Source organism: Protobothrops mucrosquamatus, unplaced genomic scaffold, assembly GCF_001527695.2.
Source record: "Protobothrops mucrosquamatus isolate PMUCROS unplaced genomic scaffold, P.Mucros_1.0 scaffold56, whole genome shotgun sequence".
Taxonomy (NCBI): domain Eukaryota; kingdom Metazoa; phylum Chordata; class Lepidosauria; order Squamata; family Viperidae; genus Protobothrops; species Protobothrops mucrosquamatus.
In genome coordinates, this window is record NW_015386436.1 from 119,437 (window position 1) to 146,558 (window position 27,122).

The window sequence follows — 27,122 nt, forward strand, 5'->3', positions numbered from 1 at the left end:
TGACCAGGGGGATGCTGCAACAGTTGTGTGAAAAACGGCCGGAAGTCACTTTTTTCAGTGCTGTTGTAACTATGAACGGTCATTATGCAAACTGGTATAAGTCAAGGACTACCTGTATACCTTTTGTTTTTTGGGGCCTCAGCATAGGAACACGATATTCAATTATGTTGTATTTCAGTACAGATCCTTGTGGGTGAACTTTAATTTATCCACCCTGGAATGTTTCCTGCTCAGTGCAATTGCTCCTAAAAGCTGCTGGAGCTAATGAACTCCTGCAAATGTGTTGCTTACTCTAAACATGGTGGAAATTTAAGATCCAAAAAGGGAGCTGGTCCAGATTCTACCATTCCCACAGCCTTGTGCTCAGGAAACAGTAAAGCCTGAGTGATGCTCATGCTTTTTTTCTCTCTCTCAAGATGGATTGTGTGCCAACTCTGAGAGGAAAGGTTGAGGAAGCTTCCAGAAATTTGATTCCAGCGTGTAGGAATGTGAGATATTTTTTGGGCCTCAGGAAGGGACATGTGCTTGCGTGGTATAACTCAGCCTGTCTTGGCTCCTGACTCAGCTCTGAAGCTCAAGTCAAGTCAAGATTCTGATCACTGACCTAGAGGGGCGGGGGAGCATAAGGCACTTTTACTATCAACTTTTGGAGGGTGAGATCCAAAACATTTTGTGTGACCCAGCGCTGATTCTCTCTCTTTAAATGAGCTGTGGATGAGTGTCCAGATGCTCTTTACTTCCAGGGTGAAAGGTGGTGGGTTCATGTGGCATCTCACTTTTGCATAACCATCAGAAGAAGGAAAAAAAGTGGGCTTAAACTTTTCTGCTAGAACAAAATAACGATCACTTTGTAACCAAAATGGTAGTGTAATTGGATCTGCCCATCTCCTACTGTGGAATTTCAAGTGGCTCAGCTTTTCATAAGAGTCTAATGTCTGTTATTTATCTTTCCCCAGTGGGCAGAGTTACATCTATAGGATAAGAGGCTTGCTGTGGTTTAACTCTTAAGTCGCCAGACTAAAGCAACAGTTGTGATCCGAGAGTGGTTTCCAAGATCAGTTTTCCTCGGTCTGGGAGAAAGCAGATGTGCTTTGGTTGAAGTTGCCTAGATTGGCAAGCAGAACGGCCAGATGCTGGCAGTGAACTGGTGGAACTGTACCCCCAGTTCCTTGGGCGGCTGCCCTTTAGGGGAGGCAACATTGCCCAAAGGCTCTTGAGGTTGATCCCAAGCAGGGTCCATTGGATGAGTCTGATGAAGAGCTTGGGTCCTCAATAGAGACGTTGAAGGGTGGGACTTTGCCTTTCCTTTCTGGACAGGTGGGAGGGCAAACATGTTGCCAGGTTAGAATAGAATAGAGCTGGAAGGGACCTTCTAGTCCAGCCCCCTGCTCAAGCAGGAGAACCTATACCATTTCAGATAAATGTCTAGTCTCTTCTTAAAAATCTCCAATGATGGAGCATCCACAACTTCTGGAGGCAAGCTGTTCCACTGGTTGTTTGTCCTCACTGTTGGGAAGTTTCTCCTTAATTCTTACTTCTTGTCCTGCCTTCAGGTGCTTTGGAAAATAATTTTACCCCCTCTTCTTTGTGGCAGTCCCTCAAATATTGGAATACTGCTATCTAACTGTTGTTGCACTTGCCCACCACCCCAACTGCTGGCTGGAGAATTCTGGGAGTTGAAGGCCATACCTCTTAAAAGTTGCCAAGATTGAGAAACTCTGCCCTATTTGAACACCTCCAGCAAAAGACCCTGCTCTAACCTTAACCCTTTCTTTTCCCACAGCCGCACAATTCATTACTGGTACTTTCAGGTAGAGTGTGCCTAACGTTTGCTCCCAATGTCCCGTCATGCTCTGCAATAAGAGGAAAAGGTCCTTCGGGCATTTGAAAAAGCACTTAAGTTAGAAACACGGTTGTTAAGTGAATCTGGCTCCCCCCTTGACTTTGCTTGTCAGAAGGTCACAAAAGGGAATCCCGTGACCCCAGGACACGGCCACCGTCATGGGAGAACCCTTTAAACATTTAATGTAATCACCAGCAACCCAATAAAAATGCTAGTCAAGGAGACACAGGGCAGAAGATTCGGTCGGTGGCCTTGTAGTCTCCTGCCCTTGGCCCACTTTCTTCTACAGTATGGGGAGGAGATAGCAGAAGAAATTTCACCTACCTTCCCTGGCCCGCCTTTCACCTGTGGCCCATCTTTTTGGTTGGACTTGATGCATATTGGATCCGGGAAACCTCCTTTCCTCCCACCCACCCCAAATAATCCCCCACTGAAGAGAAGACCTAAAGAAAGCAAATTTGAGAGAAAGTTGAATATTCCCTTTTGTGAGCCTCACTTTGTCCTTCGCAGAATGCTTATGGATTGCTTCATTTGCCCCAAGTGTACGTGGTCAGTGCAAAAGATACCCTCGGATCCCCATGTGATTGAGAAGCCATGAAGTTTGTCCAGGTCTAACTGGGAGGCTTTGGCAGGTATTGGACTGAGTCCAGCAGATCAAGACCCTCCTTCTCTCTGTTTACGGCCAATCCTGGTTTTTCAATTCAGCCTATCTTGCAAGTTTGCTATTACAGGTAGTCCTTGACTTACAACCGATCACTTAGGAACCATTTTGAAGTTATGACGGATCCTCTCAAAAGTACTTAAAACCTAGTTGCAATGCACCCACCCACAAGACTGCATTTCGGGCCCTTGGCAACTGGCTTGAATTTATGGCCGTTTGCATCAGGCACATGACCATGATTTACAATGTTTTTGCTGAAAACTAGCTTTTATGTCCCGGGGTTTTTTGGCAAAACACCCCCTAGCAAGCAATGGGTTCGCTTAATGACTGCAGCAGTCACTTTACAACTGCATCAAAACAAGGTCATAAAATTGGATTGGTGCCATGATGACCCGCTTCACGACCGACTTACCACAATAATGGGCAGTCTCCATTACCGTCATAAATCGAGGAATACTGTACAAAAATAAAATGGAGATCAAATTGGGGTTCCCCTTTTCAGATGAAAGGTAGTATTTAAAGAAAAAAAAGCCCCTTCTATTTTCCCTCTCTGGTGTCATCTAACCTTCTCAGAATTTTTTTTTTCCCTATTTCTCCTGAAAATAATACAGTTTGATGGGCAGGATTGTTGGTGCCATAAATTAGTTACTTTTTTAATTGAAGCTTTTAGCAATGTTCTTGAAAGGATCTGTAATTTGTGAATTTTCCCTATCCTTACATTACATTATATTACTCACTTTCATTTTGGAAGCAGAAACAAAATCGGTAAGCTACATCGGGTGTGTTTGGTGATTGTGCCTTTGAATGTGTTTTGGGGTGCCAAATTAGGAAATGCAGAACTGAGTAAAGGTTGTCCTTGACTTACAGCCATTCATTTGGTGATGGTTTAATGTTACGGCACTAAAAAAAGTGACTGATGTCTGTTTTTCACTTACAACCATGGCGTCTACAACCATTCAGTCTACCTCGGAAGTGTCTAATCTTGTCAGCTTTAAGACCTGTGGACTACAACTCCCAAAATTCCCCAGCCAGCCATTCTGACTGGGGAATTCTGGGAGTTGAAGTCCACAAGTCTTAAAGTTGCCAAGCTTGGACATCCTGGTCTAAAAAGAAGAAACAGGGAATTGGACATTGGATGGATCCTTTTTTAAAAAAAGTAGAAGAGGAGAAAGATGAGAAAGTTTAAACTTTCCAAGTGAAGCAGGCAAGAGAGACTCTGAAAAAAACGCTTGATGATTCCCCAGACCTTCTGACCTGAACAGAGGCTGTTTGTGAGGATGCAGCTCTGGGAAATGGCACCTACAGCTTCTGGTTAAGCTCTCAAAGCCTTTGAACAGCTGAGGGACTTCAGGGTAGATTCCTGGCCAAGCCTTTGAGCTGTTCCAACCCCGCTCTGCACTCTCCACCCATTCCCCTTTCCGGGTTTTTGCAAACCAAAGAAGCCAAAATATTTGAAAGGCAAAAAGCAGCATTTTTAAGGCGGAAATGTATTACTCAAATTAATGCCCTGGATGCCAGCATCCCTCTCTTTGGCCTTTGCTGTGAGACTGAGGTGGCGAGAGCCAGCCAGTTTGGGGTGTGTGTGTGTGTAAGTAGGAAAGAACATCAAAGGCTCAAGGACTCTGAATAAACCTTTGAACATTTTCTTTTTTTTAAAAAAATATATTTTATTAATTTTTTACAATAACAATCTTTAGTGCTTTGTGAACAATGTGTTGTCTGGGTTCATATATTTAAAACAATGATAATTAATTTCTACAATTAATATGTTGGTAATATATTTCTTGATCCTCTCTTATTCCTATAATATTCTCCTTTCGTCTACATTAAACAAATATAATTCTTAATATTTTCAGTACAAACCAAGTTGAATACAAACATTTTAGTATTTATGCATATAATAATAACATCAACCTATAACATATTTTTAATAAGCTTATAAGATGATTTCTATAAATATAAACCTTTGAACATTTTCACTCCGCCCTCAATCCTGGTTTTCATAGTCTTCACACTCGCTGGTTCTCCTACATGCACACAACACGCATTTCAGTTTTTGCAAAACCTTCCTTGGTTCTCCAGGATAAGGCAGTGATATAGGTCAGTGATGGCGAACCTTTTAGAGACCAAGTGCCCAAACTGCAACCCAAAACCCACTTATTTATCGCAAAGCATCAGCATTGTGGTGCCCTCAGGGGGGCGTGGGGGGCGTGGCCCACTGGGTGGGCATGGCTGCAGTGGTCACAGCAGACTGGGTGAGCATGGCCAAGGCCAGTCCCTTGCCATCTCAGGGGCATTCCTGGGAGGCCACCGCTGCTTGCTTGCTCACTTCCTGCTCTGTTGCTTCCAAACGCCATGTGCCCGCTACTCTGGTGAACTCTGCTGGGTCAATGGCACACGTGCCCACAGAGGGCTCTGAGTGCCGCCTCTGGCACGCGTGCCATAGGTTCGCCACCACTGCCCTAGCCCTAAGTGGAATTTTCCTCCTGTGGGATTTTCCCATCTATTGTACCAGGAAACATAGATAGGGCAGGCTAGAAAAGTCAGTGCCCTCCTAACCATACCCAAGCACTCCACGTTTGTTGGCGATGTCCATTTTGCTCTATGAGTTCATGGTGACCTAACCCTAAGTGGAATTTTCCTCCAATGGGATTTTCCCATGTATTTTATCAGGAAACATAGATAGGGCAGGCTAGAAAAGTCAGTGCCCTCCTAACCATACCCAAGCACTCTGAGTTTGTTTGCGATGTCCATTTTGCTCCATGAGTTCATGGTGACCTAACCCTAGCCCAGTGATGGCGAACCTTTTAGAGACCAAGTGCCCAAACTGCAACCCAAAACCCACTTATTTATTTACAAGAAAAAAAATATGCAAGTATTTATGGGACTGGCCCACTGCCGGCAGACTGACCAACCCTGGCAAGCGGCATCCTTCCGTTTCTTCCTTTTGGAAGTAAGTTATATTTGCAAAATAATAAATAAAGTGAACCTTGTTTTACAGTTGGGAAATGCTGCTGGATGAAGCTTGCATTTTTTTTCTTGTAAAAACAGTGCACTTCCCCCCCTTCCTTGTTGATTCTTTTTTGCTATGCAAATCAAGGAGGAATGAAAGCAGACTTTAAGGGTTTAGCTTTTTCCTTAGATGAATAATGACAAGTGAAATCCTGAAAAATATGTACTGTACATAGTTGCTAGAAGTAGACACTGACCTATCCTTATACTCAAATGGTGTTCTTTGCTGGAACTGGGATGGGCTACCCTTTGTGGTGGTGGGGGGGTTTAAATCTTTTAACCTACAGACATACCTGACTGCTTTGAAACTTGTCGAATTTGGTATTCGACATATTTTGATGTGAAAATTTTGTCCTGGTATTCATCTTTGTTTGGTACTCTCGACAGTGCAAGCTAGAACCTGTTGGTGTCAGCTGCTTTGTAACTCACTACGGAAAGCAAAGCTTGACACCTTAGTCACATGGTTCGGTATTTGTCATTTTTAGTACTTTTAGTACTTGTCATGTCTCTCAAAACCAATTAACCACGAATACTGAGGTACCACTCGAAGATGTGCGCTGTGCTGTCACTCTAGTGGGATGGGATAACACTTTTTAACCTTTTAAAAGCACAATTTTTAGCTTAACTAGGAACTCTAAAAATGATCCTTCTGCTGCCAGATTTCAGAAGGGCAGTTCAGGGGGTACAAGGGGGGGGGGGGTTCAGAGACTTGCATGCTTGCTTCTGCTGGGTCCTGTAGCTCAGGGGTCTCCAATCATGGCAACTTTACGACTTGTGGACTTCAACTCCCAGAATTCCTTAGCCAGCCATGCTGGATGAAGAATTCTAGGAGTTGAAGTCTACAAGTCGTAAAGTTGACAAGGTTGGAGATCCCTGTTACAGCTGATTCATGGGCTGTTTCTCTCTCCAGTGACTCATCTTCGAATTGCCCTAAAGAAGTTATTTTACACTGTTTGTCACTTTTAATAGATTGGGGCAAAGTTATTTTGTCCAAAGTAAGAGTTGACCAACATCAGCACTATCCAAGATAGCCAGAGAAAACAGACCATCCTGTTTTTTTCCAGTGAACTGAGGCCCCAACATCTTTTAAGTGGCACCCAAAGGTGCTTTTTCAAGAGGCAACTGGACTTTCTTGTTTTTCTTCGAAGATGTTTCGCTTCTCATCCAAGAAGCTTCTTCAGCTCTGACTGGATGGTGGGGAATGGAAGGATGTATATATGTTGTTTTGCAGAGGGACACAGCAAATTTCTCCTTTGCCTTTTCTACGATTGCTTCCAGTCGAGTTGTTTTTGTCTGCGCTACCCACAACATTATTTTCTGCTCTAATCTTCATTGGGCACCAGCCTTTCCCACAACCCTCTGTTGGTCCCTGCTTTCCATCCCCCAGTGCTTGGCATGCTGTGAAAAAGGCACAATTGAAACCAGCTGGTTGTGAAAAATAGCTTTTTTCCTTGAAAACTGCAGGAAAGTTACCGATAGAAAGTTGCCTAGACTGCAGGGATCTCCAATCTCAAGACTTGTAAACTTCAACTCCCAGAATTCCATGCTGGCTAAGGAATTCTGGGAGTTGAAGTCCACAAGTCTTAAAGTTGCCACAGTTGGAAACCCCTAAGCTAAAGAGTTGCTGATAGGGACTGGCCTTTCAGTTCTGTCTGGCAGCTTCCATATCCTTATTATTGTGGACTTTTGCTCCATAATCTCTTGCCTGGATGTGGCTGATGGGAGTTTTAGTCCATTCTCATAGGGAAGACAATTGAATTGCTTTTGAAAAGAACCCATCATTCTGTGCCATTCTAGTAAAATAGAGACAGACCTGCTCTGGGTTAAGCAGGAATTCCCAAAGCAGAGTGTTGTGGACTTGGGATCTTTTGTAGTTTGGGGGGGGTTGATTTGCATAGGTAAACAGGCATCTTGGATCTGTGGGGGAAAATACTGAAACAGGGCAGGGTTTCAGCAGAGTTCAGCAATTGTGCATTGATTCAGGCACCAAGGAACAGTATCCAGATTGGCTTTGTGAACAAATGCAACTGCAGAGAAATCAGTCACAGTAACTTGGAAGTAGTTTGCTATTTCGTGGTCTTTGACCCAGTTTTGATTATTCAGAATGGAGTCTCTAAAGATCCTTAGTGTGTGGTTTAGGTGGGTATGTTGTTGAGTGATTTCAGCTAAGGCTTGCAGATGCCCTGTGTTTTGGCAGGCAGGCAGAGCAGATCTTGAGAAAGCAGCTGAGTCCTTGTGTCCTGCTTGGCACCTCAGACAGCTGTGTGCATGTGCCCTGCTATGCACACACCAAATGCTGGAACATCGGTATCTCCCTCGTCAGCCCACAACAATTTCTAATTTTGTGGCCAGAATCGGTAAAATACATTATTCTCCAATTCCCTTCTAGTGCAACCATATAAACTAAGGAGATTTTTTTAAAAAAAGTGTGAAAATAAACTAGTTACTCCTGGTTACTGGATGGGGGGAGATGGTTCACAGAAAGATCTTCCCAGTAGCACCTCCAGGCTTGGGCCACTTGAGATGCTCAGCTCTCCAGCGCCTCCTCCCTCAAGGACAAAGGGCAAGAGTGTCACTTCAGGCGGTGCCCAGGTTAGGGGCCAGTCCAGAGACGTTTCCAAGAAGAAACCAAGTGCTCATTAATCGTAAGCCTACTGGCTCCAGCTACATTCAGTGCCGAAAAAGAAATTACAATAGAAATGGTAAAGATACATGGGGAATGATGAGGGAAATTATAACTGGGTTACTTTAGGTATTACCTGGTATCTGGGTAGCTTGTTCCACCAGCCTTCCCTTTCCCTCCTCCTTCCCTTCCCCTTCCCCTTTCTCTTCCTTTTTCTTTTTCTTTTCCTTTCCTGCCTTTTTCTTTTACCTTCTCCCTTTCCCCTCCCCTCCCTTCCCCTTTCATCTTCCCATCCCATCTCATCCCTTTGCTGTTTCTTAAAAAAAATACTTGGTACTAGTGTGTTTTTCTGACAACAAGTGGAAAAGTGAGTTGGTTGTGAATTCTATACTGAGTGCATGGATGGATGGATGGATGGTTTAGCAAGGTCTCTCTGGCCATGTGAGAGTAGCTCAGGTCACTGTAGTTGATGTCTACATAGCAATAGCACTGAGACTTATATACCACTTCACAGTGCTTTACAGCCTTCTCTAAGCAGTTTACAGAGTCAGCATATTCTCTCTCCCCCCCCCAACAATCTGGGTTCTCATTTTACCAACCTCGGAAGGATGGAAGGCTGAGTCAACCTTGAGATGGTCGAGATCGAACTGCCAAACTGCTGGCAGCCGTCAGTCAGCAGAAGTAGCCTGCAATACTGTATTCTGACCACTGCACCACCAGGGCTCCTGGTTTTTCCTAGTGGGAAACATCAGTGTTTCCCAACCTCAGCAACTTAAGATACAGTATATAGACCTCAACTCCAAGAGGAATTCTAGGAGTTGAAGTCCATACATCTCAGAGTTAGAAGTTCAGAAACTGTGGTCTAGATTCTCACCAGTGCAGCCATGTTGGTTGCAGGCAATTCTTGTGCTAATAGACTCCTTGCTTCCCATTAAAGATTGGAAACAGAGATTGAGGAACTTCTGTTGGATACATAGACCAGAATTCTTCCACTTTTTCTGTGGCTGACTTCTAAATAATGGTTGTCCTTGCGCAGTACAAACCAGTCAATCACACCTTAGCCTCACATGTTGTGTGAAATCAAGCCATAACTAGTGAAGTCAGAGAAAATGATCAACTGAATAGCAAACTGTTGAAACATAATTCCTTGGATGAAGCTCTAGCAGCACTTAAATTGATCCCAAACAGGCCAATTTAAGGGAATATGACATATCGTACAGGTTGTCAAGCAAAAGTGATACCCAATCTCAGTGAGATGTATTTCCAAGTTAAGAAATTTTAGAAGCAAACATTTAGTCATTTCTTTGAAAATCAAACTCCTCCAGCCAGCACAGTGAGCATTGTGCTTCTTTTCTTTGATAAAGGGAAGCCTTGAACCTTAAAGCAAAATGGATTAGATATTAGCATATGCCAATTTGGTATTAATCACCAGATTTGACTTGGGGAAGTAGGTCAAAGTGCAGTCATAAAGCTGGGTTGATCCAAGTAAACACTGTCAGCAGCACAATCATAATATCATTAAATCTGAACACATGCAGGAGAATTCGGGAGTTTTGTTTGTGTCTGCCTTGCAAGGAGAGAGAGAGGATTAAGAGTTGTTTTATGTACAACTTAGATTGTAACGTATTGAGCCAAGATAAGAAAATTATTTAGCAATTCTTCTGCTGCTATTTTTTGCACTGGTAAGGAAAATATTGTTGTGAAAAGACCCTGAAGTTAGTCTGGCTGAGTACAGAACTATCAGCGGTTGTGTTTTAGAGACATAATAAGATTTCCTTAAGTGTTCGTATAGTAAATATTTAAAGAACTTCCTAAAATATGTACAGTAGACTTAAATCTTAAAACTTTGATCTGTCTCCAACCTAGAAAGGCTGAACAATTTTGAGAATAACCCGGATATTTCTTCCCAAATGCTAATTTTGGACCCCGTGGGCTAAATATATTATTTGGGTACCTTTTCTGTTCCTTGGGCCAAAGGGGGTGAGCCCTGCAGCTGCTCCTCCACTTACGATCACGGTTGAGCCCAAAATTTATGTTGATAAATGAGAAATTTGTTAAGCGAGTTTTGCCCCATTTTATGACTTTTCTTGTCACATTTGTTAAATGAATCACTGCAGTAGTTAAATTAGTAGCATATGAGTCAGTTGTCGAGTATCCGAATGTAAATTACAGAACCAGGGAGAACCTGCAGCGATCATAAGTGTGAAAAATGATCATAAATCACTTTTTTCAGCGCTGTTGTAACTTTGAACTGTCACCAAGTGAACTGTTGTAAATTGAGGACTACCTGTATTAACCCTTCCTGTACAGGTCATTTCCAGTAACCTTCCGTGCTCATACAGGGAACACCTTCAAAGCTCACTTTCTGTGTGAAAAGCCAAGGGACCTGAAGCGGTCTCCAGATTGCTAAAGCTAATGTGATAATCATAAATACACTTTTATGCCTCAGCAGGTTAACAAACTTACCTGTGGCTCTGGAAAAATGACCCCCACACAAACCAAAAAGCAGGCAAAATTGCAGAAATGTTGTGTTTGGTCAACACCTCTGACTAAATGAAGCATCCTTTATTCGAGCCATAAAAATGTGAAGCAAGATGGAATGACAGGCTGGATGTGTCTTCGTTTCCTTATGCTTTCATCTGGAGAAAAGCGAAAAGATGTTGCCCTGAGCATAAATATGGTTCCTGTCTGAAAAGCCATGGAGATGTGGCGGTTCCATGCCTGGTCACCTTGTGCCTCTGAATAACAGAATAATAACAGAGTTGGAAGGGACCTTGAAGGTCTTCTAGTCCAACTCCCTTCATAAGCAGGAAACCCTATCCCATTCTAGACAAATGAAATAGCACCTGTTCTAGGTAGTGGCTTCTTGGTTGCAAGAGAGAAGCCAAGGGTAAAGGTGGAAAGAGGGAGAGGGGGAGAGAGAGAGAGAGAGAGAGAGAGAGAGAGAGAGAGAGAGAGAGAGAGAGCTGGGGCAGGGTGGAGGAGACAGCCTTGGTCCCTGTCAAACGGTGAAGAGCAAGGTATATTTGAGGGCTCCGTAGAGGAAAAAAAGGGCTCTTCTAGCTTCTCCTCTCATGTTTTCTCTCTCCTCCCATATGCCTTTGCATTTTGGGGGTCGGGGTTGTGTCTCTGCTATATTTACAATGAGATTAGGGCCAAATTTTTGATGGTAGAGGAATTCAAGGGCCCAATTTGTCTTCTTGCGGACATATCTCCAACTGCTAGAAACCACATTGGTACTTCTAGACCTGCTAGAACTAAAATTCTTTCTTAAATCTAATTGATTACATACTACTGTTATTTCATTGTATTTTTATGGCATATTATATGCTAGGGGCTCCTACTGTTTCTATCCTGGGATTCCTGTGGAAGGAAAACCATTTCTCAGGGCAGTGATGTTTTTTGAGAGTGGATGCCAGAGGGATACTGTAGAGGTGTTGCTCTTCCCAAATAGGGAAGCTCTCTTGGGATGGGTGCAAATCATGAGGCCAGTTTTTCTGTCTTTAAAAGAGGGCATGCTTTGATACACTGCAAATGGGGACGACACGTATAAATTCTCTGGGCCCCATAGCTTTGCTGCCCCAATTAGCATTCCATTTTAGCATCAGTTCTTCTCAACCTTGGCAACTTGCAGAGGTGTGGGCTTAATTTCCCAGCCAGTTTGAGAGCTGAAGTCCACATTTGGGTTTGGCCAGTCTAGAGAAAAGAAGAACCAGGGGTGACATAATAGCCGTCTTCCAGTATTTGAGGGTCTGCCACAAAGAGGAGGGGATCAACTTATTTTCCAAAGCAGCTGAAGGCAGGACAAGAAGCAACAGATGGAAACTAATCAAGGAGAGAAGCAACCTGGAATTAAGCAGAAATTTCCTAATAGAGCAATTAACCAGTGGAATGGCTTGCTGTCAGAAGTTGTGGGTGCTCCATCATTGGAGGTTTTTAAGAAAAGACTGTCTGAAATGGTATAGGGTCTCCTGCTTGAGCAGGAGGTTGGACTAGAAGACCTCTAAGGTCCCTTCCAACTCTTGTCATTCTGGTAATTAATCTCTTCATGTTGCCAAGGTTGAGAAACCCTGCTACAGGGTGTAAATAGTGACATCTAGTGACAGAACATAGTATTATCAATGGCGTGAGGTTTTGTAAAAAAAAATAAAACTAGAATAATTCTCTGTGCTCCGTGTTTTTTATTAGGTAATTTTCAAGCTGGTAAACTCTGAATCAATAAAGTGCTACGTTTAAATATTTATTCCACAAAGGGAATTAGTTCTTTAGCTTTCTTAGCTTTTTTTCCCTAGCTGGTACATTATCAGTGGAATAAGAAGAATATCTGAAAGATCACGGAAGCTACTTCGTGCTCTGTTCATGCACTTCATTTTGCATGCTCAGATTAAAGGGCAAAAACTTGTTTCTCTTTATGGGGTGGGCTCACCCACCCGCTCCCTGTCAATGTGATCATGTCCTGTAAGAACATGGATTTATTTTACCAAACTCAGTTACGACTTTCTCTCCTGAATAATTCTCAAGGAATGAGACACAATTCCAACCTTCTTTTAGGTGATCAGAGTGGGGTCAAGCACATCATCAATCTTGACCATTCATAGATCAGATTATTTGTATAGGTTGTATGGAATAAACTTGTAGTGCTTTTGAACTCTATCCTGCCTCGTGGTTTTTTTGCACCTGACATATTTATAAATACAGGTAGTCCTTGACCTAGGACCACAATTGAGCCCAAAAGTTCAGTTGCTAAGTGAGACATTTGTTAAGTGAATTTTGGCCCATTTTATGAACTTTCTTGCCACAGTTGTTAAGTGAATCCGACTTCCCCATTGATTTTGTTTGTCACAAGATCACAAAAGGTGACACTGGGGCACTGCAACTGTCATAAATACGAGTCAGTTGGCAAGCATCTGAATTTTGATCTTGTGACCATGGGGATGCTGCAACAGTCGTAAGTGTGAAAAACGATCGTGTCAGCACTTTTTTCAGTGCTGTTGTAACTTTCAGCGGTCATTAAACGAACTGTAGTTAAGGACTACCTGTATAGAGATGACTTAGCAAATTATTAAGTCTTCATAGATTTGCTAAGATCACGGATTCTGGAGACAGAGACACACCCTGGGTTGCCTAGCGGGGCTGAGCCGGAGGGGAAGGCAAGAGCGGGACAAGGGGTTGAGGCTTAAGTCTGGGGATGGATGAAGCTGCTCAAAGAGGGGAATCTTGCTTCATTGGCATCTTTTAGGATGTTGTTTCTAACAGAGATTTATCTGTAACTTTTTGTTTTTGAACAATTTTGTTTACTTTTGCTAAAGTGACACAACACTTCATCTTCTTTGGCATTTTTTAGCAATAGAGAATTATTTTTTTAAATGTAGATTTAGAAACGTTTAAGTATTGTTGGATATCTGATGAATATCTAATAAGTATACATAGTTTCCCTCCTTGCTTTGTTTTAGGTTTTTTTCCTTTTTGGTAAAGTTTGTTGGTATTTTTTTTCCAGTTTTGTGTATATAGAATAGAATAGAGCTGGAAGGGATCTTCGAGGTCTTCTAGTCCAGCCCCCTGCTTGAGCAGGAGAACCTATATCATCTCAGATAGGTGGATGTCCAGTCTCTTCTTAAAAATCTCCACTGATGGAGCGCCCACGATTTCTGGAGGCAAGCTGTTCCACTGGTTGATTGTCCTCACTGTCAGGAAATTTCTCCTTAGTTCCAGGTTGCTACTCTCTTTGGTCAGTTTCCAACCGTTGTTTCTCGTGCTTCCATCTGGTGCTTTGGTGAACAACCTGGCCCCCTCTGCCTTGTGGCAGCCCCTCAGATACTGGAACACTGCTATCGTGTCTCCCCTATTTCTTCTTTTCCTTAGACTAGCCAGACCCAAATCCCGTAGCCGTTCTTCGCATGTTTTAGTCTCTAGGCCTTGGATCATCTTGGTTGCTCTTCTTTGAATTTTTTCCAAACTCTCAACATCTTTTTTGTGGTATGATGACCAAAATTGGCTGCAGTATTCTATGTATGGTCTTACTAGGGCTTTATAAAGCGGTAATAGTATATGTGTGTGTGTGTGTGTGTGTGTGTGTTTGTAAAACTTGTTAAGATCAATATAATTTAATATTTTAAAAAACAGAAAAGTCCTCCATGCATGAATAGGCCTATTTTGAGGCTTGTGGTTTGGAAGAGTTTGCCTGTGACTTGGCACAGAGGCCAGCAGTCTCAAGGCCCAGGCCTCCATTCTCCTCTTCAGCCCCTTTTATGTGGGTCCTCTGAAGTCTTCTCCAACCCCGCTTTCTGGCACTGGGGACTCCAGTTTGGTATCATCGTGTCCTTTCCTTCCCAAAAAAACAAAAACAAAAAACAGGGGGGGGGAATGCAGAAAATCCTAGTTTAGTATACCACAGGCCTCCCCCCCATCACCCCCTTATCTAGTGTAGCCGTCTTTCTCCCCCAAAACTAGAAGCCAAACAAACCATGGATTTGTATAATGTCTTTGACCTTCTAAGTGGCCATAGTCTAATCCAGTGTTTATCAACCTCAACAACTTTGAGGTGTTTAGACGTCAACTCCCAGAATTCTCCAGCTCCCGGAGTGCTGGATAAGGAATTCTGGGAGTTGAAGTCCACCCACATTTTCAAGTTGCTAAGGTTGAAGAACACTGATCTAATCTGAGTGGATTATATTTTTATATAGCATCTGACAGAAGTCCTCCCCTTCCCCTGTTTTTACGGGGTCTGGAATACGTTGTCATTCTGATTCATCCACTTCTTGGGGGGCTGGTGGGGTGTGGAGAGATGGGCGAGATTCTCAGGCATTGTAAAAGGAGAAGTGTGTCAATTTATGGTAGCCAAACATCAGAGAGGGTTTGATAGCCCCCTTTCCAACTAACTAATTTAATTGAAAGGAAGTATGACTTTCCTGAACTGCAAGTTCATGCTTTTTAATCAAATGCATCGGTTGGACAAGGGGCTGCTGACCACTGAATAGGTGAATGAAGCTCTTGGCTGAGTGTCAGAAAGGCTGGTGTTGTATCTTTTCTTCCTCCTTTGTGGTGCCAGTTTGTTCTGCACACATGGAAGCACCCAGAGAGTTCTTGTGATGTTTCTTCAAAGCGCATGGATTTCTCTACAAGAGACAGTGCATGGTTGGAGAATTCTGGGAATTGAGGTCCACACATCTTAAAGTCCCTAAGGTTGAGAAACGCTGCCCTGGAAACTTAAATGCCAGGGAAGTTGCAGGAAGCCAGTCCCCATGTTGGCTGCCGCATTTCCTTCCCTGCATTCAGAACCTTTTGTCTTCTGGGTACGACCCAGGGGATGATGGAAAGCCTTATCCAGCTGAGCTTGAAGCAAGTGGATTTTGCTTGACCTGGGATTGGAAGGAAGTAATTGGAGCAGGACTTAGGAGCCTGCCTGGCCAAGTGGACTATACCTGCCTCGAGCAACTGTTCTGGCAGTTCCCCCCCTTCTTTTGCCTACATTGGCACTTCCAAGTCTGTGTCAGACCGGAAGAATCAGGATTAGTGATTTATTCTTCAAGCCTACAGACAAGAATCTAGTCAACTAAAGGTCAACAAGAGTTAACGGAATTCATCACAGGAGGTTCTTAAGAAGAGACTGGATAGTCACTTGTCTGAAATGGTATATGATATCCTGCTTGAGCAGGGGGCTGGACTAGAAAACCTCCAAGGTCCCTTCCAGCTCTATTCTGATTCTGATTCAGTAGGGGCTGGACTTGGAGTGTTTGTGGATATGTAAGGATTCTAGGTTGAGTCCTCTCTTGACTCCACCTTCAGGCTCTGCCTGCTTTTCTCCTAAAACCTAGTTGCTTTGCACATTAAATTATTGTGGAGGCTTCTGAAAAGATTTTTTCCCCTCCTCCCTCTCTTTTTTCCCCCAGCAGGAGAAGTCTTTGAATGTTGTAATTACCTGCAAACCTTGTGGTTCTCTGAATGGGGTAGCAGGAGCCAGGGCATGGTTTTTAAAAAAATAAAAATAAAAGTCATGGAATTGCAGTCTGTTGCATTCAGGCTGCTGCTCCTAAAACAAGGCTTAAATTACAGGCCTGACTACGGCTTCCCCTTTTTCTTTTCAGAATTTTTGCTAAGTTGCAATTGACTTAATGAAATCCTGCTATTTTGTTCAGTGGGGATATCTTTGGCAGATGTTGATTTAACCCAAGTATGGATCTTATTTTTCTTATTTTTCATCAAAAATGAGCAGAGCCCTTCAGGGAAGGAAGAAAGAAAGTGGGGGGATCCTGTTCCTGTTTGTTGCACACAATCTTAGCAGCCAGCAGTTCACTTGGTCTTCTCCTTCAGCGGGAGGCGGGGAGGGGACCCTTGGAGGCATCTTCCCTCTCCTTCCCTCTCCAAAACACAGTCAGAAACCTTACAAAAATAAACTGTAGTAAACAGAACTTCCAGCATGTGCCTTTGCTGGGATCCTTCACAGGATTCCTACAACAAAACAGATCAGGTATCCTTTTCTTTCTTTGTTATTCTCTGACTCTGGTTTCAGTGCCCCGAGGCTTACTTTATTTGGAGCTGCTCCTTGCCCATTTCTTGTGGTGTTCTCTTGGGACCTGGGATTACAGAGATCAAGCATTGCCCAGATCTTTATCAAACTGTCTGCTTATCACAATTCTGGGATGGAAACTTTGGAAAGAAGTTCCAGTCAAGAATTTAGGCACTTGACCTCTGTAGTTTGGCCTTCTATGCTGACCGGAATATTTGCTCTGCCATGTCTGTAGCCTCTTTCTGGCCTGGTTGTGGACATCCATTCGTGATCTAGAAGGGATTTGCTCCTCTCACATTGTCTTGGCCACATTCTAATCCTCCATGTTATCTTGGTCAATCTCCTTCAACCTGTTGCTGTCTGGATGGTCATTAGCTGGGTTGCTGGAGATTATGAAGATGTAGCCTGTCTCATTCGAATGGTGTTAAGTTGAGGAAGACTGAGGTTATCAACTGTGTGTCACATAGGAGATATGCTAGTAACTGGTTCCCAGTTACTTGAAACTCCAACTTTCATTCTAGTAAGGAAGAATAATAAAATATGATAGTTGTCTCATTTGCTCATCTCAGTGAAGTTTATGAGAAGCTCCCCTTATACATACCAACCTTTCCCAACGTGGCTATTCTCAATCCACTTGTCTGGAGAATAGCCAAGTTGGGAAAGTCCAACTTGAGTCCTGAATGCCAGCAGGTGACACCTGCATCTCTGGAAGCATACCCAGAGCTGGGGAAAATTGATGGAGATGAAAGATTGTCATATAAGTTCTATTATTAATAATAATAATAATAAAAACAAAGATAGTACCAATAATAATAGATGCTTTGGGTGCAATCCAAAAACATCTGGAGCATCATTTGAACACCATCAGCAATGACAAAAACCCCATCGGTCAATTGCAAAAGGAACATCTTTGGAACATGTGACATCCTGCAGTGATACCTTTCACACCATCAAACTTCCCAGGTCCTTGGGAAGACTCGATAGGTTGATAAAAATGCAATCATCTGGCTGAATGTGCCACAAACTACAATAGTAAGTTCTGGACAGACAGCTAAGCTGGAAATGTATTTGCATCCACAGAACCAATTAATAACAGCAACAGCAACACTGCTGGCAGCTTGCCCTGGGTCTTCCAGGAGCAAGGAGATAAAGTTGGCCTGATGGGGCAAGAGAGGCTGTTTTGAAATGAGTTGATTTATTATGGTGGGTCTCTTGGGACTTTATGAAAACCTTTGCTTGGTTGTGCTGAGTTAGCGGTTACAGAATCAGAAAGTTTTCTGCATGACACAAGCTAGACCAGCGATTTGAGGCTGCGATATAATGTGTGCTGCTATTAGTCATCCTGGAGCTATGTAGATAACCTTCCATAAACTGGTGCCTTCCAGATGTGTTAGAACTTCTCTTCCCAGAATTCCCCCTCCGCAGGCATGCTGGCAGGACATCCTGGGAACTGCAGAAATGCCATCCCAACATTTCTGGAAGTCTTCCAGTTGGGGGTGATTGCTCAGGAAGCTTTCATGGCAAATGGTGAAGGAGGCCAAGATTGCACAGTGAGGCTGTTTGATTCTCCTTAACTTGATGCTCATCTTTGAGACGTTTAGAGCCAGCAGCCCTAATACCACATCCGTAGTCCCACATCCATCATCATCATCATCATCATCATCATCATCATCATCATCATCATCATCATCATCATCATCATCATCATCATCATATAGGTTGGAATGTGCCTGCTGCCCAAAGAAATGCTCCCTGTGGCTTCTTGGCAGTTCCTTGGCTGTTTCACCAAGAAAGGACCTTCTCAAGCCCCATTGACCTCCAAATCCCTGCTTTAGAGGTGCCCTCCTGCTAACCACAGGCACCGCTGAAGAGCCTGCCACACGCAAAGATGTGCCTGTGTTTTTCCTCTCCATTCCAGGCAACCTTTTAAAAATGTGAGGAAGGGTCTTGAAAGAAGGGGCGGGGAAGAAAAGTGAGCTTATGGCTGCTGCCTGGAATGACTTAACTCTGAAGGTATGCGTCTGAAGAGCTGGCCTGTACAAACAAGCAGATTGAGGCTGTGAAAACGCAACTCCAGCCTTGCCCCCAGCTGGGGTGGCGTGTCATGGATTGGTGTGTCATGGATCATTTACTCTGGGACCCGCCAGTCTCACCTTGCGGTAGTGAAATAGTGCAGGAGGGAAGAGTTTGAAGGGGGGAGCATGTTGGTTTCCATCACCAGATAATCCACTCACGCTCCATTGGAGGTTTTTAATGCAATGGGCACTCCAGGGGTTGGGCTAGCTCTATTTTACCTGATGCATTCCAGCTGCAGCTTGTAAGCCTAAGGAACTTTTAAGCATGCCAGCTCAACAAAAGCGATTCAGGGTCTTTCTGGGCCAGGATGCACTGGAGCTGGGATGGCTATTTCCCTCCCTTCTGGGTAGCAGTTTCTGCAAGGGAATTTTAACTTGTTCCATATTGGGCCACTTTTGTTCCAAAAGACACGGTCTCGTAGCTGCTGGATGAAGATAAAAGGGTAATCACGTTAGCAAGCCTCTTTCCTAAGATTGTGATTGGTCACCATGAAGCTCTTTTGGAAGTCATTGAATATTCATGAGCTGTCTGTAGAAAGAGCAAGGAAGAAAGGAGCAGGATAAATGGATTTATCGATAAAGTATTGGCAAGATGATGGCAAACCCCTGAAAGCAAGCCCCTATTTGGCAACAGAAGTTCCCCTCTTTTTAATCAGAAATGAAACCTCCAAATGCTTCTGTCCCTTTTCTCTCCTGGTGGGTAAAAGACAGAAATACGGCCCAGCGATCATTATAGATATTTGCTGCATTCCAAAACCAGCACTTGAGGTCGTCGAATGGAGAAATATTCTTTGTGCAAAAAGGATCTGTGGAATTACTTGTGGAGTTTTCCTGAGGATTGGACACACACACAAACACAAAAACAACCCTGCAAGGCACAGAAGTCAAAAGCCTGATCACTCCAAAGCTCTACTTGCTAACCCATCTTCTTCTGGAGATCTCGCCAGGCATGAATTCCCACGTTTGCTCAAACACGCTCCATAGTCACAGACCTAGTTCTTTGTTTAACCCTGATTTATTCAATTCCTTCTATTTCACCACACTGTGTAGTTGTGGTCAAATCAGGCTGTTGACTTTCACTTCGATAGAAACACCTAGCTGAATGTATGTGCTTTTCAGAAGGAGAGAATCTGGGTAAAACAAACAGCATTCACTCTACTCTAAAGGGCCCTAAAACATGAATGGATAAAATGGACTTCTAGAAACATTTCCAGGAAAGCAGATGAACATTGGGATTTTTTTGCCTTTTATCACAAAGCCAAGCAAGTTTTCACCTCTCTTTTAGGAGGGGGGGGGATCAGCTCTTTAAAACTGAGACCATTTGCACGTGCATAGCCCCATGCCTATATATCTTATGTGCTTTAGAAAATGGGGAAGTGGTAAAGCATACAGCAAAGCCTTTAATTGCTCTCAAACCTGGACATTTACAGAGAAAACCTCCAGTTATGGTGCTGCTGGCATGACTTTGGATAAGAGGGCAGCACCAACCTTGTTCGTCCTTAGGAGATGGGATGGAAGTAAGTTGAGGCTGAGTGAATCTGAAGCGGGCTGACAAAACCTCCCATAATGCAGCAGTGGCCAGATGTGCTGGGCTACAGCTGCTGTTGTGCCCAAACAGCATCGCCAACACTTCCAACTCTGAGTCTCAGGGTCTCGACTCGCAATCTTGGAGTCCCTTCTAACTCTGTTACTCTGTTCTAATGTTCTGTTCTGTTCTGTTCTGAGAGTAGTGCAGACCATCCTCCAGAATCTCTGGAAGATACCAGAAAGGGGGAGGCTGTGTTATTATTGGTTGAGGTAGGGTAATGAAAAATTTGGTTGGGGTTTTCATTTCTTGTATTTCACGTAATTAACCAGTGGAATGGCTTGCCTTCAGAAGTTGTGGGTGCTCCATCACTGGGGGCTTTTAAGAAGAGACTGGACAGTCACTTGTCTCGAATGGTGTAGGGTCTCCTGCTTGAGCAGGGGATTGGACTAGAAGACCTCCAAGGTCCCTTCCAACTCCATTATTCTGTTATTTATTTATTACATTTATATGCTGCCTGTTTCACTATCAAGTGATCCTGGGCAATTCATAACATTGCACAAGCCAAAATGCAAAAACACTAAAACATTAAAAAAAAATTTGTCTGATGGGATCTGCAGCATGCCCTTTTGCCAGAGCGAGTGGGGCACAGCAGTTCCATTGGGATGGGACAGTATCAGGCATGAATGACTAAGGGCAGGGACTCAGGATCCAGGAAAGGGCACAACTGGTACACGTCACAAAGTTGCACAAAGGCTCTCCTAGCCACAATGGCTACCTACCCTTCAAACAGGAGTTAGGAGAACCCCCCAAGTTGTGCATCCAGTTTGTCTGGGGCAGTGCAACCCCATCCAGAACTAAAGATGTTAAAATCTTGGATCCATGCACCCATAGCCATTCGGTCTTACCAGGATTCAGCTGAAGCCTTTTGCTTGTAATATTCTCTCATTTTCCCCACCTCTGAATGCTTAATCCTGGCCAAGTCAGTGGAACATTAACTGCCAAAAGTGTGGATGGAATAAGGAAAACCATGCAAAATTGGGTATTTGCTGTAGTAAAGAAATCCAACAATATTCTGTAAATAGTTGATCAAGTGCAAAAGGGATACTTGAGCCCTGAGATCAGTGTAGGCTCCAGATGGATGGATGGATTATATATATCCCAGTTCTTTATTCCAACACTCAAGAGGGCTTATAGCTATTAAAAATGGAGAAAACAGAGCATCATAAAATTGGTACAATTAAATCAAAACTAGAATGAAATATCAATCAATAAATTAGCCATTAAAAACTTGGCAATTTCCAGCTTTCAAAAATGTAGCAAAGTGGGGATTAAATGTGCCTCTTTAAGAATGTCTATGGAGATTCTCAATCATCCAAGTCATGGTTGTCCCAAATGTGTTTTTCCAAAAAGCAATTGGACTTTCTTAGTGTTTTTTTTTTAAATGCTTCACTTCTCATCCAAGAAGCTTCTTCAGTTCAATTCTGGGAGCTGAAGTCCAAAGGTCTTAAAGTTGCCAAGATTGGACAACCCTGATGTAGATGTTAAATAGTGTAGGAGACAGAGTCTTAATAGACACAAAAGGTCAACAGCCTATTGTCCCCCACACCCACCTTTGGGCAAAACAGACCTTTCAAGGCCCAAATCCATCACAGTCCCAAAGAGTATCAAAGCCAATCATACTGAAAGTGGCCAAGTGCTCTTGCAAGTTTTAGGAGGCTACATTCCCTTCACCTAACTCCTAGTTTAAAAAGTGGAGGGCAGCGTAGTGGCTCAGCAGTTAAGACACTGGGCTTGTTGGCTAGAAAGCCGGCAGCCCAGGTTGGAGACCTGGGGATCACATGATGGGTTGAGTTCCCATCCCCAGATCCTGCCCACCTAGCAGTTCGAAAGCATGCAAATGCAAGTAGATAAATAGGTACCACTTCAGTGGGAAGGTAACAGCGCACTGCGATGTCCTGCTGGCCACATGACCGCGGAAATGTCTTCAGACAGTGCTGGCTTGAAGGGTTTGAAACATTGGCAATGTAAAATCCGGAGGGACTCCAGTGCTGTGTTTTAGACCATACCATGATTGAAATGGATTGGGAAAGTTAGCTTCATCCAGGTGAATCTGGAGCCGGGAGGCCATTGTTTTCTTGCTCCTTTTCCCCAAGAATGGAATATTTGAGGCTGGCCCATAATTAAAAGATCTCCCAAAGAAACCTTTTTCAGTAGAGGTCTTAATACCTGCTTCTTTTAAGGAAGTAAAAACTTGTTTGACCCTGAAGGAGAGATGATCACAACACGGCATCCTCAAGGATTGTGGACAGAATGCTGAAGGGCGGCATTTTCAGGCCTGCCCAGGCTTTCCTCTAAAATGTGAGCTTTTCAAAACGTAATAAGGTGCATTTCCACAAAATGTGATCGCATGATCCTGGGACACTGCAACCGTCATGGTCAATAAATGAACTGTTGTAAGTCGAGGAATTCCTGTATTCTTTTCTGTTTGATGCAAAAAGCCTGTCAAGGGGTTCCAGTTAATCTAACAAGGTTTGGAAGCTCCACAGAAATGTAGAAGAATTAGGAACAAAACTGGGTGACATGATAGCAGTGTTGCAGTATTTGAGGGGCTGCCAGCCAAAGCACCAGAAGGCAGGACAAGAAGCAACGGAGGGAAACTAATCAAGGAGAGAAGCTACCTAGAATCAAGGAGAAATTGCCTGTCAGTGAGAACAATCAACCAGTGGAATGGCTTTTGCCTTCAGAAGTTGTGGACGCTCCATCACTGGAGGCTTTTAAGAAGAGACTGGACAGCCACTTGTCTGAAATGGAATAGGGTTTCCTGCTTGAGCGGGGGGTTGGACTAGAAGACCTCCAAGGTCCCTTCCAACTCTGATATTCTATGTTCTAAATTTTGTTCGCCACTGTCAAATGTCTTTGGAGCCATTTCTGTTTTTCAGAGGAAAATGGCAGTGGAATTTGGATGCATCAGGAACCATTTTGTTGTTCTTTTGAGTCCAGCTGAGTCCAAGCACAGAGTTTTTCCATGACTCTGGAGAATGAGCCAGGCCTTGAGTTGTTCAGTCTTTCCTTTCCACCTTTCCTCCAATTAATGCTGTTTTTCTTGACTGGCTTTCAGCAGGAACTGTTTCTTCCACCACAAAATCTGGCATTTCAGTAACCCTTTGAGTTTTTGAACCTTTCCTTCAGAACCAAGGCCGAATGCCAAGTCTCGGGAGTTTGGGAAACCTCAAAATGTTTTTTTGTTTCCTATCACCAAGAATGAATACTTTATTACATTTAGATCCCACAAACATCTATAGTAAGATTAATGTGCCAGCAGCATTCTGATAGTGTTTTGTTTTTAAATGCAAATATATATATTGCCACCCAAATGTCCAAATGCTCAGAATCACAACATCCAGGAAATACCTCTAAGATCATTCGATCTGGTATCAGTCGATGGGTGATTGCCAGAATCGAATATAAACCTGGAAGATGAGCTGGAAGGGTTACTTGCAAGAGCCTCAACCTTGTCAAAGAGGCAGCAATCTCATTTAAGGATGTAGGTTCCTGTCCCTTCTCAGGGCCTTCCAAGTAAGTTCATCTTTTGCCCTTGCTTTATTTACTGAGTGGCTCCTCTGAACCTGCCCATGTTTCCCTAAACCTTCTCAGTTCAGAAACTCCTCATATCTTATTCCTTGGTTTGATGATGATTAATTTAGGGCTGCTGTTTTCAGGCCAAGCCCTCATGCTCCTCCCAACTTAGTTTTTAAAGGAACTGTGTGGCAGGTGGCACAATTTGTTTGGACACAAGTACTTTAGTAGACCTGAGGTTGAAACCTCAAGGTTCAGGAGAACATGGTTTATCAACTCATCAGCCAATTTGATAATACAAGGAGACAAATTGCAGAAGAACAATTCACACAGGCACTTTTTCCCTGTGGCTGTTAATCTTGAGCATTCTCACAAGCATGCTTTTGAATGGTTAAAGTAGCCTAAACTCATTTGGGGTTTTGTTTTTTTTTGTTTTTTTTGGTCCAAACAAAATTCTTGGTCCAAGGTTTTGCCTGGGGGAGAAGAGGGCGTTATTTCTTCCCTCCTCCTTTTTTCTCCTTTGAAAACTAGAGTTACAACTCAAGTTAATCTTTAGCAAAACAACAGCAGTTTAGAGTTGGTTCCCTGGGCAAGTCTGTTTTTCCTGCCAGTGAAATTTGAGAATGAAAGGGGGGGGGAGTGGGAGAGAGAAAGTAGGCCTCTGTTTTTGAAATCCAGTGAGTCAAGCTGCTCTCTCAAGCAAAATGATGGTATCAGCTTGACTTCAAAGTTAATTGGACTTGATGGCATCAAGGTATAAGGTCAGAAGGGCGAAGTCTTGAGATATGTTGTTGGGAAGCTCTGAGCCAGGTTCAGGGTTTTCCCACAAACCAAGAATGCTTGGCTGATGTTCCACAAGACCTGGGGGGGGGGGAAGTCCAGCCAGAGATGGGGAAACTAGTCATGGCATGCAGACTGCAGATAGGAGCAAAGGGACAACCTTCTAATGCTCCATTTGCTTAGTTATTTAAAGATGGCATCTCTTAAACAACTTTGGGGCTGCTAGAAAGTATTTTCATGTGCCCTCCCTCCAAAAAAAAAGGCACAGAAGAAAGTGGGGTTCTGTCTCTGGGCTGTTCAGGTTTGAAGGGTTCCAGATAAAGGTGAAATGAAAAGGTCAACACATCTTAGATTCTGGTTTAAGCAAGAATTAAACAGCCAAGAGGAGACACGCTCTGTTTGACCTTGTTTTTTATTCATCAAAAAGTTAACACAGGATGAAGGGAATCTCTTTGGAAATTCAGATTCCAGCCAGGAACCTAGAAATTATCCAAATATCATTGTGAGAGATTACAGCCAGAAAGGTCTTATTGGTTTGTAAAAACCTTTACTCTTTGCAAAAATTTGTGTAATCTGTTATTCCACCTAATGTATCAATCACTACAGGGGTGACTTTTCCATAATCCATCCATTTCAATCTTTTTTTTAATCTTCAAATCTGCCATATCTGCAAAAAATGCTCTTTTCCTTCCAATTACGGCATTATTTGGTATATGATGTTCTAGATCCTAATCATTTTGTTTGCAAAAATTCCATAACCTCATTTTCAACAACTTTCTCAATTTTTGTTTGTCCTAAATTTGGAAAACCAACAATATTTTTTGTACAGATTCCAACGGATGACAGTGGCTGCTATGCCATTGTTTATAATTAGTCTGAGTAATGTTGTATTCACCCACTTTGTCAAGGTTCTGACAGACAAGACCAAACAAATCAGAACTCCAAGGCTTGAGATTTCCTCGGAGAACATGTTTATTGGTTATATAGTATTGGCATGGTCAAAAGTGAAACCCAGTCTGAAGTTTCCTTCAGAGAGCAACAATAAGCATACGGAGAACGGCTACGGGACTTGGGTTTGGCTAGTCTAAAGAAAAGAAGAAATAGGGGAGACATGATAGCAGTTTTCCAGTATCTGAGGGGCTGCCACAAGGCAGAGGGAACCAGTTGTTCACCAAAGCACCAGAGGGAAGGATGAGAAACAATGGTTGGAAACTGATCAAGGAGAGAAGTAACCTGGAATTAAGGAGAAACTTCCTGACAGTGAGGATAATCAACCAGTGGAACAGCTTATCCCCAGAAATCGTGGGTGCTCCATCACTGGAGGTTTTTAAGAAGAGACTGGATATTCACCTGTCTGAGATGGTATAGGCTCTCCTACTTGAGCAGGGGGCTGGACTAGAAGACCTCCAAGGTCCCTTCCAGCTCTATTCTATTCTAATATTACAAAGTTAAACTTCCTACCCCAGTGCCATGCAATTTGCTACGTTCCTTTGGCGGGCTTTCTAACTAAATGCTCCAGCCCCCGTCTAATTGACAGAAATGGCCTTGTTTCCTTCAGGACAGTAAAAAGTTTAGACTAGTAGAAATCCTCCATCCCCCTCCCAATCTTGTGGCAACTTAGATCAAAGAAAATGGCTGCAGCCAGGTTCGTTGTAGAGTTGGTTTCAATTTTTTTCATTGTTATTTCATTTCAATTATAGAACATAGTATAACAAAATACAAGTAATGCTCAACTTATGACCATCATTGAACCCAAAATTTTTGTTGCTAAGTGAGATGGTTGTTAAATGAATTTTGCCCCATTTTACGACCTTTCTTGCCACTGTTAAGTGAATCACTGAAGTTGTTAGTAACACTTGTTAAGTGAATCTGGCTTCCCCATTGACTTTACTTGACTTTACATTGACTCGCAAAAGGGGCTCACATGGCCCCAGGATACTGCAATGGTTGTATGAAAAACGGTCAGACTTTTTCAGTGCTGTTGTAACTTTGAATGGTCACTAAATGAACTGTTGTAAGTCAAGGACTTCCTGTAGAATATTTTGTCCCTCCCCCCCCCAACTTCGCTTCTGAAGGTAGTCTGTGGCGCGGAGTGAGTTCCTAGCCAAGAAGTTCAGGGCAGTGTCAGAAAAAGGGTGCTCAGGCCTGGGCGTTGCGGTTGGTGAGCAGCACAAAATTTCCACAGGCCCAGCCCGGGCCTGGCCAGCTGCTCCTGTCTCCTTCGCAAGGCCTCCAGGCTGCAGAAAACAGGGAGGCATTTTGTGGCACGATTTCCTTGCTCATCCACGAGGATCAGGACTTTATTTATTTATTCCTTTAGCTAGGGAATAAATGATCTGGGTGATGGAAAGGACAAAGGTGGCTGAGCATAGGGCTCAAATGCAAAAATCACAACTTAGCAGAAACAGTCCTGCAAAAAAGCTGGAGTGGAGTTGAAGGGAGAGAGGGGTTGCCTTGATGAAGAATTTATTTAGTCAGTGGTCATCTTTAGAATTCTCCACTGCTTCTTTCTTGTTGT

General features: G+C 43.2%; 1 protein-coding gene across 1 annotated transcript in view; it reads left to right on the forward strand.

The window, feature by feature from the left end:
- SMAD6 (SMAD family member 6) overlaps positions 1–27,122 on the forward strand; it is a 44,179-nt gene that overhangs the window by 15,767 nt on the left and 1,290 nt on the right. The window lies entirely within an intron of this gene.